Here is a 12,001-nt window from a genome sequence, read left to right as displayed (position 1 = left end):
CTGTAGGTTCTCCTAGAACTTAAACTGTTATGTTGCTTTTAAATAAATAATTGTCTCTCAAAAGCATTTATTTGACCAGTGCTTCCAATCACAGGCTTCAGAGATTGGTTTCTGCAAATAACCTAAAAATGATGATTTATGTTCTTCAAATTTGGCTCTAGGAAGAGGGACCCAGATATCTCAACCCAACCCTTCATTGAAGACATGAGGTAGAGACATGAAGAGAATAACCTAAGACATGAAATTTACCTAAAATATTAAAATCATGAATCTAACAGAATGCCATTTAAACAATTTTAAGGAATGCAAGTGACAATGATATTGATACTTAAAATATACTTATACAATATTTATCTATTGAATTTTCATTTATTCTAATAAATCAAGGAAATGAAGAAACTGCCATAAAATGTAAATTTCCAAAACGTTCACTAGAAAGTTTGTATACTTAAAAAAATCACTTGGAAATAAATTTGGTTTATTCATCATAGTACTTAAGTACTGTTTTAGATAACATTAGTGGCTTAGTATATGGATATTCAGAATGGCTACCAACAGACATAGTCTCCTAGGGAAAAATAAGGTTCTTTAGAACTAAATCCCTATGTTGCTAGCTCTAGAGCAAGTAAACTAATCCAGTAACCTTCAGGGAATGATGCATTTCTCTCTTAAAACAGGCAGAACAGCTCACTCAAGACTTTTATTTCCATTTGTGACCAACTGTGCTGGTTCACAAAGTTGCAAAGCAAAGTTTCTAATAAACAAATGCGTCTTTTGTTGCCTACTCTACTAAAGTAATGCCCCCTGTACAGAGCTTGAACATTCCATCACAAAGCTTTGGTGGCTGTTGGCACAATAATGATTGTGGAGTGTCTATTTGTACACCATTAATTACGCTGTGATCCCTAGTGAACTGCCTGTTTTTCTTTTGCAAAAACCTAGAACACGGTATACAGCTCTTATTTTGTATTTCTTTTAGATATATTATAAAACAAGAAATTTAGCTCCAATGTATCCAAGCTGTCCCTTCAGAAGGTGATCAGAAAAGAGAAATGAGTTTGGAAAAGAAAAGGAATAGCTGAACAAGAGTAAGAGTTTTTGCAATAAAGCCTTAAAAGAGAATAAAAATGTGGAAAAGTGAAGGTAGACACTGGAGCTGCACTTACATAGTTCTTAGGAGCCCAAAGTAAGACATGTTCTGTAAAAGTAAAACTTACAGGGCGATCAATCCTTGCCATTAAAATCCTGAGTATTTGGATGAAAATCCAAATTGTGGTGGGAACTGTGGGCAGGTGCTCTTACACAGCAATGTGATATTAAAATTCTATAGACTGAACTGAAATATTTCTACTGTGGCAATAGTAAATCGTATACAGAACCACAATTAAAACTAATTTACCATGTGAAAAAGTCAGATACTCTATCAGGAACAGTTCATTATTGTATGTAAATAAACACAGCATAAGTATATAATAAATTTTAGATTAATAATATATAAAATATAATTTTGATTATTTATATAATCAAGGCTTTCATCTGGGGCCTTGATGCTCATCTTTCTTTGCACATTAAGTCTGTTTTTCATTTTCACATTCTTTTCATATCCCTCGTATGTATATGAAGGCAAGTGATTTCAGAAATCTAAACCCTGAGAAAACATGGGTAACAGAGAAGAACTTTTGCTGTGATATCTACTTCTGCAGTGAGTAGAGAAACAGAAGTAGAAGATAAATCTGAGGTGAGCCAGAACTCATTTATTTACTTCCTATTTGAAGCTGATTTCCCCTATACCTTCTCTGACAAATCATAGGCAAAAGAGTTCCTGTGACTAAATATTTCCCAATTACCAATAATAAGAACTTCCTACAGAATGTCTCATTGACAAATTAGCACACAAGCTTCTACCCTATTCTAATTCATGGATAAGGAACACTGGAAAGTTATTTTGAAACAAATCCCATTAAAATGTAATTTAAGCTGTAATCAGAAAGGAGCATAAGAACTGCAGTGAACTGCTGGTAGAATCATAAATTGGTACCATTCTTTTGAGAATCTCTTTGTAAAAATATGATGAGCTTTAGAAATGCTTTTATCTTTTGACATAGTAATTCTACTACTGTTCAGATTTTGAAATTGTGGATAAGTGATTCTGGATATGTAAGACTGAAAAACCAGAACCACACTGTCCATCAAAATGGGACTAGTTACATTATAAATAAATGTATATTATATAAAGAAAATTGTGTTATATAAATTACATGGTTACTGGAAGGGTGATACTACATGGAACATTTACTTCACTTTTTATCTTTTTTTGCATTGAAAAAATAAATAAGCAGCATGTTTTAATTTTACTGCCCAAAAAGACAAAGGTGGTTCTTCTTATTGTTTTTTTAAGAGAAGGGGTCTCACTCTGTCACCAAGGCTGGAGTGCAGTGGCACAATCATAGCTTACTGCAGCCTCTGACTCCTGGGCTCAAGCAATCCTCCTGCCTTAGCCTCCTGAGTAGCTGGTACTACGGATGCACAATACTGTGCTTGGCTAAGATAATTATTCATTCAATAATATTTAGTGAGTGCCAACTATGTACTAGTCACTGTTCTAGGGATATAACAATTTAAAAAAAAAGTCACTTCCCTCATGGAGCTTGAATTCTGCTAATGTAAGACAATAATAATGAAAGATTAAAAGTGCTACGAAGACAAAGCAGGATGGGACGTTAAAGTAACAGGGGGGCTATTCAAATTAGGCTCACCAGGCTTATGAGATAACACTCAATTTAAAATTTTAAATGAACAACCATTGTCAGGAAGAAAAATCAGTGCACCATCAAGTCAAAAGAACATCAGGAACATCTATGTTCCAACCTACTGAGATCCAATTACAGTAAATGCCCTCTAGAAACCTGTACTAATATAACTTTCTAAAACTAAAAAGATTCCTCTGAAGATGCTCCCATACTTACTCAATTATGGATTTTTGCCTTTGAGTTCTTTTCTATTTATAATAGATCAAAACAGCATGTGTATAGTATTCTAATTACACCGGTCATGATGGACTTTTATTTCATTGATCATCCCAGTGCTGTTTTTTAAAATAAGTGTTTAATGCATATTAGACTTTTTTAAAAAGGCTAAAGATGCAATATTATAAGCAGAGGAAGAATAAAAAGCTTTATGTGGAGACATAAAAGTTAAAGCTATCAAATATCTAACAAGAATTTAGAATTTGACCTTCAATGCAGACATTTTTAAATTTTATCTTGAGTAAATGGGATAGAAACTACAGGTATAGAAAACTTTTAAAACTGTACCCTGGGTTGAATGAAAAACAGTGACCAAACTCAAGATACCAGTACTTGCCAGTTAAATATGTAGCAATTGTTAATACTATTGCTGATAGCCTAGAAGGTAAAGTAAACAGACAGCCAACAAAGACAGAATTATTTATGTCCTCCTGTTCTGTGCAGAATTGGGTCCTAAGTGCTAAGGAAGGCAGCAGAACAGAAAGCTGGCTCCCGTCCTCAAGGCATTTTTGATTCAGTAACTGCTTTTTCCCCTCTTCCCAAACAGAAGTCACTTAAAAAGAACAATGAGAGATAAAAACTTTTACAAATTAGAAAACAGCCTGAAATAACATTTGAAGTTTAGTGAAACCATATGCCAGGTAGAGGTAAAAGTGAAAAGTAAATTCAAATGACAGAAATAAAATGGGAAAAAGACTGGTTTATATATAATTTAACAGGAATTTTTAAAACGTCTAAGGTATATAGATAAAAACTGAAAATAAAATCAGAAATAAGTAAAATAGTCTCTCTCTCTCTCTCTGTTAATAGCCTTTTAAAATGCCAAGCTCCACCTATCAGCAGTGAATAGAAAATCAGGCAAGTAGTTATCCTATTTGGTTTGGCACTGGTCTATCTATGGGAGTGAACTATGATCAAAACTGTTTTCTAAAGGGTGAAATGGGCTTAGAAAAACACAGGATGATTAAAATCGCTGTCTCTAAACCTGAACATAATGCCAAGAGGTAGTCAGGAAACATTACAAACTCAATGTTCAATTAGCATTAGGAAGCTAAAAGATGTAATTTTATAGTTAATCTTATTTCCATTAAATCTGATTGTCATTGATGACTATATAAATAAAAGTGCTTGCCTATAAATAATCACTTTAAATTGCTTTTTAAAATATAAAATGCTATCAAAAATTTATATTTAAAAATATCAAAGAATTATACTTCTTTGCTTCCCATGAAACAAAGAAGCAGCCTAGAAAATGAGTTTTTGTTTTTATTGTTTCTAAAATTATCTCTTATAGCATAATCTGCATCAATAAGCATAGGACATTGGGAGCCCATTTCCAAAGCTTATACCAAACCAAACGAAACCAAAAATGACATTCTGGTTAATGTGCACCTATACTTTAGAGGCAATCTTAAAATTGGCAAAAGTGATTATGGGTTAATGGCGGGTATCTTTAAAGGAAAAGAACGAATTCCATCTAAGAGTTCATAGCTCTAAGAACAAAGAAAAAGCAGATGCTTACAGCTCACGTACCAAAACACACTTGCCATTTCCTTCCACTCACGCACCTCCTCTTCCATTTCTTATCACAGTAAACGGTACCACCATCCAATCAGCTACTCGGAGTAAATAAATGTTAGCTATTACCCAACTTCAAACTCCCTCCCCTGCTCACCCGAAAATCACTACAAATCCTGTCCATTTTAATCTCCCATCTATTTACCTCTGCTCTCTTTTCACAGACATCTCTTACTTACAGAGGACAGACATAAGTCCAAACAAATCAACAGCCACAACAATTTTTAAATGGATCCAATCCATCCACTAAAAAGATACATACAAGATTATTTTATAAATAAAAGGCTGATATAGTATTAGGAATAGCAGGCATCACTAGTACTTTTACAACTAGAGTACAAAGTAAAAGTATTAAGAGAAAATAAATAGAGAACAGCTCACCAAGAAGATATAAAATCATGGACATTCCTACACAAGGAAAAACTGACAGCTCCACAATCATGGTATTTAATGCAGCACTCCCTTCCTCTCTAGTTTTGTTCCTAATCTATTTCCTGCTTTACTGACCTTGTTAAAGACCTTAAATGGCTCCCTATTACCCAAAAGTCCATGGCTTATTTTGACTTAAGAAAAAATTTATAATAGAAAATCTCAAACATAATGAAAGTAGAAAATACTACAGTGAACCCCATTAGCTATAACAATTATCACAGGAAATCTTTTTTTTTTTTAAATCTGTCCTCTACTCTGTATTTTTGGAAGCAGTCTCAGAGACCACGTAATTTCATCTGTAAAATAGAGATTCTTTTTTCCCCAACATGACCCTAATGCCATTTTTACACCTAACAAAATTAACACAATTTACTTAAAAAAACAAATACCTAGTCAGGTCACCTTTATCCAATTACTTATTCTCAAGACTGCTTTTTAGATGGTGGCATGTCCTTCTGACATCTATTGTTTCTTAGCGTTGCTTACAAGGCTTTTCATAATCTGGCCCCTACCTTCACTTCCAGCCTCAATTTTTGAAACTAGTTTTTTTTTCCATCCCCTAAATCCTGCGCTTCCACCATATTTACTGAATTTCTGTTCATTTCACATGCAATATCCCCTCTTATCAAGCTTTATGTAAAATTTTTTTAGCAGCCTAAACTTCTTCCCAATCCCATCCACTTGCTTACACCCTTGGCTCTCGTGCTTCAGGTCTCAGCAGATGTCACATCCTCCAACAAACCTTTCCTGCTACAACTCCCTGGTATGTGCTACTGGACCTAGAAATGAACTTTCAAATACAGCACTCACTACCCAGTGTCCCCTCTCCCCTAAATTCCCTTTTAAAAAGAAACACTAATTTATAACCACCAACCTTCCCCTCTTGGGTGCTTTGTGCCCAACATGTTCATGGTATGGCTACCATTCTTTACTTCTACCTTTTGACCTATATTCATGCACAATTACACAAATCTCTTAAAAATGGTGTTCTGTAAGTACAAATCAGACTTGTTCAAAGGCTGTCAATAGTAAGAAAATGCACAAAATTACTTGAACATAATATTCAATAATCATAAAGCTTTCAAATGTGAAAAATATCCAGGTGTGCTAAAGGCAGGTACAAAAGGGATAGTGGAAAAAGAAAATCCTAACTCTAAAATAGGGCTCCAGAATCCTATGGTTACAGAAGCAGAAAAAGGCTTCATTTTATTCTGAAAATGGCAGCAACTTTTTTTTTTTTGAGACAAAGTCTCACTCTGTCGCCCAGGCTGGAGTGCAGTGGCACGATCTCTGCTCACTGCAACCTCCTCCTCCTGGGTTCAAGCAATTCTTGTGCCTCAGCCTCCCGAGTAGCTAGGATTACAGGCGCCCACCACAACGCCCAGCTAATTTTTGTATTTTTGATAGAGACAAGGTTTCACCATGTTGGCCAGGCTGGTCTCAAATTCCCGACCTTAGGTGATCCACCTGCCTAGGCCTCCCAAACTGCTGGGATTACAGGCAAGAGCCTCCATACCTGGCGAGCAGCAACTTTAAGAATAAGAATGCACTCATCAAGGGCATTATTGCTCTTCAACAGATAACGGCCTAAATACACACTTTTTTTGCAGAGGTTTTCACTGAAGTGCAATCAGAAACCTTAATTTGAAGATCAACTGTAAAAAAGAGTTTTCTAGGAAATGTTGGTTGACCACTTTGTGTAGCTTTCCTTACCTACGATAAAATCATGTAAAACTAAGTAAAAGTGAAAATTTCTCCAAGCCTTTAACAATCTAATTTATATTGCAAACCCAAGTGATTATTATATTGTGGCTTTGTTATTTTAAGCTTTTATTTGGAAAAGTATTTACAAATATACACTTTAAACAATTTCATCAACATTGTGATCATGCAGAGCTAATTGGACTTTATCACTATTATGCTATATTTCCTCTGCCAAAAATATATTTTTATTTCAGTTTAACAACACTAGATTGGAATATTTCCAAGTGTTTAAAAATTTTGACTATGTATCCTATTAATGATTTAAATTTATATAGCCTGTGCTTGATTCGGCAACACATATACTAAAATTGGAATGATACAGAGATTAGCATGGCCCCCGCACAAGGGTAATACACAAATTCGCGAAGTGTTCCATATAAAAAGAAAAAATTTATATAGCCTAGACTTAAGAATAAGAGCTATAGCTAACACTCATATAGTACTTGCTATTGCCCAAACGCCATAGTTTTAAATGCTTTGGTTGTCTTATTTAATCATCCCCACAACTCTATGAGATTAAATATTATTACCCATATTTTACAGATGAGCACAGAGATATTAAGTGAATTGCCCAAGGTCACCAACTAGTAAGCAGGGAAGCCAGCATTTGGCACTTTGGTAGCTCTGACTCGGCAGGCTGTTCTACCCCTCTTTGGGAAAAGCATCGCAAATGAGCACACAGCTTCAGGGTGAATTCTTACAGCAAAGAAAAGGAAATGGGATAGCACAGCCCTGCTATGTCAGAAGAACCAACATCAGACATCAGTGGATTCTCATAGCAACGTCTCCCCTGCTGCTTCCCCTTGACACACAGGAAAAATGTTCCAGAATCAACTGGGAAGACTGGCATTGCATTTATAAATGTAATTCCCAGGCTGGGTCGGTATCTCCTCCAACCTTTCCAATTACGTTCATTTCAGATATAGGGGACAGAAATGCTCCAGAAAAGAACTAGACCATATTTGGAGGAGGAGAGAAGGAGTGCACCCTTCCTCTGTGTTGTGAACTATGTCGAGGAGAGCAGTATGTTACAGTACAGAGAATCTTGGGGAGGCCATGTGCATGTGTCTTCAGGCCTCCATCTCCTTTCAACTTGAGGAGCTCTGCTTTTCCTTCTGTTTTAGAGGGGTTACCCAAAATCTCATCTGAAATCTGGGTTCCATGGCTAAAGAAGTTTAAAAACTGATAGTGCCATGACAAAGCCCTGGATCAGAAGTCAAGAAACCAGAATCTCTCTCTCAATTTGGCCACAAACAAGTCATGATTAATCCTGGGTCAGTAATTTTGCAATCTTGGGTTGTAGCTTTCTCAGTGTAACACCATTACTTTACAGATTTCTAAGACTCTTGGCCATATTAAAAATATATCCTTATATAAAACGAAAGAAATAAAAGATATGTTAGTGACCTCACCAAAGAAAGTTAAAAAAGGTAAATAAAAATCCCATGTCTCACAGAAAGAAAAGAAGTAGGGTAAGGTAATTTATTGATAAAGAAGGTACTAACCATCATATGATCTAGTGCTCAGAACACCACCGTGAGATTAGTCCCATCATATAAGAAATCAATATTTCCCAAACATTTTTTGGTTTGTTTTTTTTTTTTTTTTTTTTTTGAGACAGAGCTTTGCTCTTGTCGCCCAGGCTGGAGTGCAATGGTGCGATCTCAGCTCACTGCAACCTCCGCCTCTCCTGCCTCAGCCTCCTGAGTAGCTAGGATTACAGGTGCACACCACCACGCCCAGCTAATTTTTCTGTTTTTAGTAGAGACAGGGTTTTGCCATGTTAGCCAGGCTGGTCTCCAACTCCTGACCTCAGGTGATCCACCTACCTCGGCCTCCCAAAGTGCTGGCGATTACAGGTGTGAGCTACAATGCCCAGCCAAGAGTTTTTTTTTAACTTGGTATTTTTATTTAGCTTGATGTAGATAATTTGTGCATAACACATCCATGTGAATTTACTATTAATAAATAACAAAATTTATTCAATAACTATGGCCCTTACAACATGCCCTTGCTAATCTCAGAAGCAAATTAAACACAGGTCAAATGTACATTGTAACATCTTAGAATCCTAAAATCCAGGTTCTAACCCTGACTCTGCCACTTGATGAGAATTAATGCAATCTCCTTGGTCCTTAGTTTCTTCTGTCCTACCCCTATCACATTCTCAGATAAGGGGCTATGCTAAATGACTGGCCACTGGCATATTATAGTTGATCTTATACTTTTATTTCTTGTGGCAATCACACAGTCAGAATAAGCCACATGAAAAGGAAAATAAATTCATAGAAGAATCACCCATTAGGTTCTAGTCACTACTTAAGGCATCTGAATGGAAAAAGAGGAGACTATGGGGTTGGGGGGGATTTCCACCAGGACTGAAACCAAATAAGATCTTAATGAAGAGCTCCTGATTCAGGTTTATTAGAGAAGAAATAAGGCATTAAAGCTAATGAAAATAATTTTATAAAGTTGTAGCTGAAAGGTCATATTCCCTAGAACAAGAGATGGTTAATTAGAAGGTAAACAATGGAAAAGTTATTGGGTGAGCTCAGAGGCCAACATGAAAGAATATAAAAAAGTATTATGCTTTATAATGCTAACTGACCATTATACAGATGCAGATTCAAAATTAGGAAATAATATAATGCCAATTAGTATAAACTGGTTAGTGTTTATAAATAGTTGGTACTTTAAAAGGCCTTTTCCAAAATACCTAAAATTGAAATATAATAATATCCCAAGTAATCTGAAATTGCATATTTTGATTTAAAATTAAACTATAAATTCCATTAGCATTAATGTTTAAAGGTAGACAATTTACAGTATTAAGCTAGATGAGACCTCTCTCATAAAAGATTAGCAATCCCAGATTGTATATTTTTTTCTGGGTTGCAGACTATTCCAGTTTTAACATCATACATGACATACACTCCTAAGCCAGATAGCTTTGAGAAAGCAGCTGATTATGTCTTAGAACTTTGTTAATTAAAACTATAAATTCCTATCTCAAATGCTTTTTGGAACAAATATAAACAACGTGAATTCTATCGAAGCTTATTTGAATCACTTGAGGCATTATTTATGGCTGTTTTTGAAAATGTTATGTTTGTTCAGTAATATTTTGTGAATAATACAGTTTTCCACCAAGTAACAGAAAGATACCTGATGAAAGATGGAGAACCTAAATTCATGTAAATAAATAGAAAAACCTCTGGGCTCTTTATAAAATAAACCAAACTTAAATGCATTTTCCCCAAACAAACATACACTTATAGAAAGTTATTCAAGGCATAAGACTGCATATAAAACAGGGATCCTACCTTCAACATTAAATTCAATGAAGCACTTTATATATTGTGACTTCAAGGAAAGCTGGAAAATTTTACAGTTCAACGGGCTTTCTCCTTTACTTTCTATAGAGATTGAAAAGTTAACCTTAAGTCACTAGGCCATTATTTTGGCAATAAATAAATCATTATATCATGTTATACACCTTAATATATACAATTTTTGTCAATTAAAAACACATATTTTAAAGGAAATCTTTATAGCTATTGAATAAAACATCACGTACTTATATTGTACAACTGACCAGAGTTTCTACCTAATTCAAAATTAACTATTATGACTGGCTTTTGAGGCAACTCTGAGAGTCACTCCCCAATCCTTTTCATCCTTTTGACTTTCAGGCCAACTACTTCCTTGGGAAACACCACCATCTCTCAGTCAGCAAAGACAGAACCAGAGAGAGAGACTCTGCAAGTTCAGGAAGAAAGGTTCCAACTACTTTTACTCTCCGTTGCATCTCCTAATGTCACCACTTTCTCAGAGCAGGGTTTAGTCACTACTACAAAACATTGCTCAGGGACTGCAGAGCCACTAGCCTGGCATGTGGTGACACATTCCCAACACAATTCTCTAACATTCTGATTTCCCTTCCAAAAATAAATTCAAGCGAAATTAGAACTCTTAAAGATCAGATTGAGATTGAATGCCATTGGCTTTCTCCCCATACCTATGCTCCTACACATCTCTTCAGCCCAACACAGGGTTTTAAAGCTCACTGCTTAACACAAGGCTATCTCTTCTGCTGGTTATGAGCTGCAAGGACAGAGTCCATGTCCTGTTTGTGTTGGTGTTCCTGGCCACTAGCCAAGAACCTGCAGCCCAGCCCTAGAATAGCAGTTGAATGAATGTGGCAGCCCACACACTCAAAGACACCAGAATTATCCTACCCTTTCCCAGAGAGCTTCAGGTACCTTTCTTTTCCTAAATGAGTCACTAATATGTCTGTATAATTATGGGTTCCATATCTGTCACAGAGCCCAAACATTTCATCTGACTTACTGTGGTTTGCTTTTTGTGATTGCATTTTTATTATATCTTATATAAAAAGGGGAATATAACAGAAGGAAAAAACAGTAAAGCCAAAACCCATATCTAGCTTCAGAGCATTACATATCCACCGGAAGCCCTAAAGCAATGCTCCATGATTGCATGGCCTTTCCGCTGCATAACCCTGAGGTCATTTTTTGATACATAATTATCAAAGTATGCAGTGCTGAAAGACCTTGAAGAGCTTTCTTAAATGATTTTATGGTTAACATTTCTATGATTGCAGTCCTTAAAATCATAAAAGAATAAATACATCCTTGGAAAAGACCTCACTTCTCTTTTTCTTCATTCCTTCACAATTCAGCCCCCACCTCTCAAGGAGCTGTCTAGAGCATGGCGAGCAAGCTAATGCTTTCCCAGAGTTTATGACAGATGCTAGTTCTAGTGTTCTCCAAATACTAACATTAATACACACAACTACTGTATAGGGTAGTCACCATTACCACCCCTATCTGAGGTATGAAGTTAGAAATGTAACAAGTGACAGAGGTAGAATTTGAACGCATCTGAGTCCAGGCTCCTGGTACCATGCTATGTTGTGATTTTCCGGGATCTTGGGCTATTTTTACAATTGGAGATGTGATTTAAGGGCAATGGATTTCCATCCTGGTGAGTTCTTCTGGGGAGAAACTGCACCTCTCCCAGTCCCGTCCCCAACTCTTCCTCCTCACAGTTACCATGTAGGAGCATGAAAACTATCCATGTTTGCCCAGTAAGGCGGCATTCTTCCAAACATTAGCTGGCCCCACCTTATAACAGACAAGCGAGAAGCTGTAGGTCACTTGACCTCAGGGCACATGCAA

At 36.0% G+C, this 12,001-nt stretch overlaps 1 protein-coding gene, 1 long non-coding RNA gene and 1 other non-coding gene across 7 annotated transcripts in view; 2 read left to right on the top strand and 1 right to left on the bottom strand.

Annotated features, from left to right (window-relative positions):
* LOC129035801 (uncharacterized) overlaps positions 1-10,777 on the top strand; it is a 35,676-nt gene extending 24,899 nt beyond the window's left edge. The window contains exons 2-3 of the long non-coding RNA XR_008502334.2: positions 1,624-1,738; positions 10,493-10,777. This is a non-coding gene — a long non-coding RNA (uncharacterized LOC129035801). The remainder of the gene's footprint in view (positions 1-1,623; positions 1,739-10,492) is intronic.
* The window catches only part of SGMS2 (sphingomyelin synthase 2), a 97,020-nt gene that overhangs the window by 46,921 nt on the left and 38,098 nt on the right, over positions 1-12,001 (bottom strand). The window lies entirely within an intron of this gene.
* Positions 7,079-7,182, top strand: LOC129035909 (U6 spliceosomal RNA). The gene has a single exon (XR_008502398.1). It is a non-coding gene; the product is annotated as a U6 spliceosomal RNA (small nuclear RNA).

Source organism: Pongo pygmaeus, chromosome 3, assembly GCF_028885625.2.
Source record: "Pongo pygmaeus isolate AG05252 chromosome 3, NHGRI_mPonPyg2-v2.0_pri, whole genome shotgun sequence".
In the NCBI taxonomy this organism is placed as follows: domain Eukaryota; kingdom Metazoa; phylum Chordata; class Mammalia; order Primates; family Hominidae; genus Pongo; species Pongo pygmaeus.
Note: the sequence above shows the minus strand (reverse complement) of the source record. Positions and strands in the feature narration are given on the sequence as shown.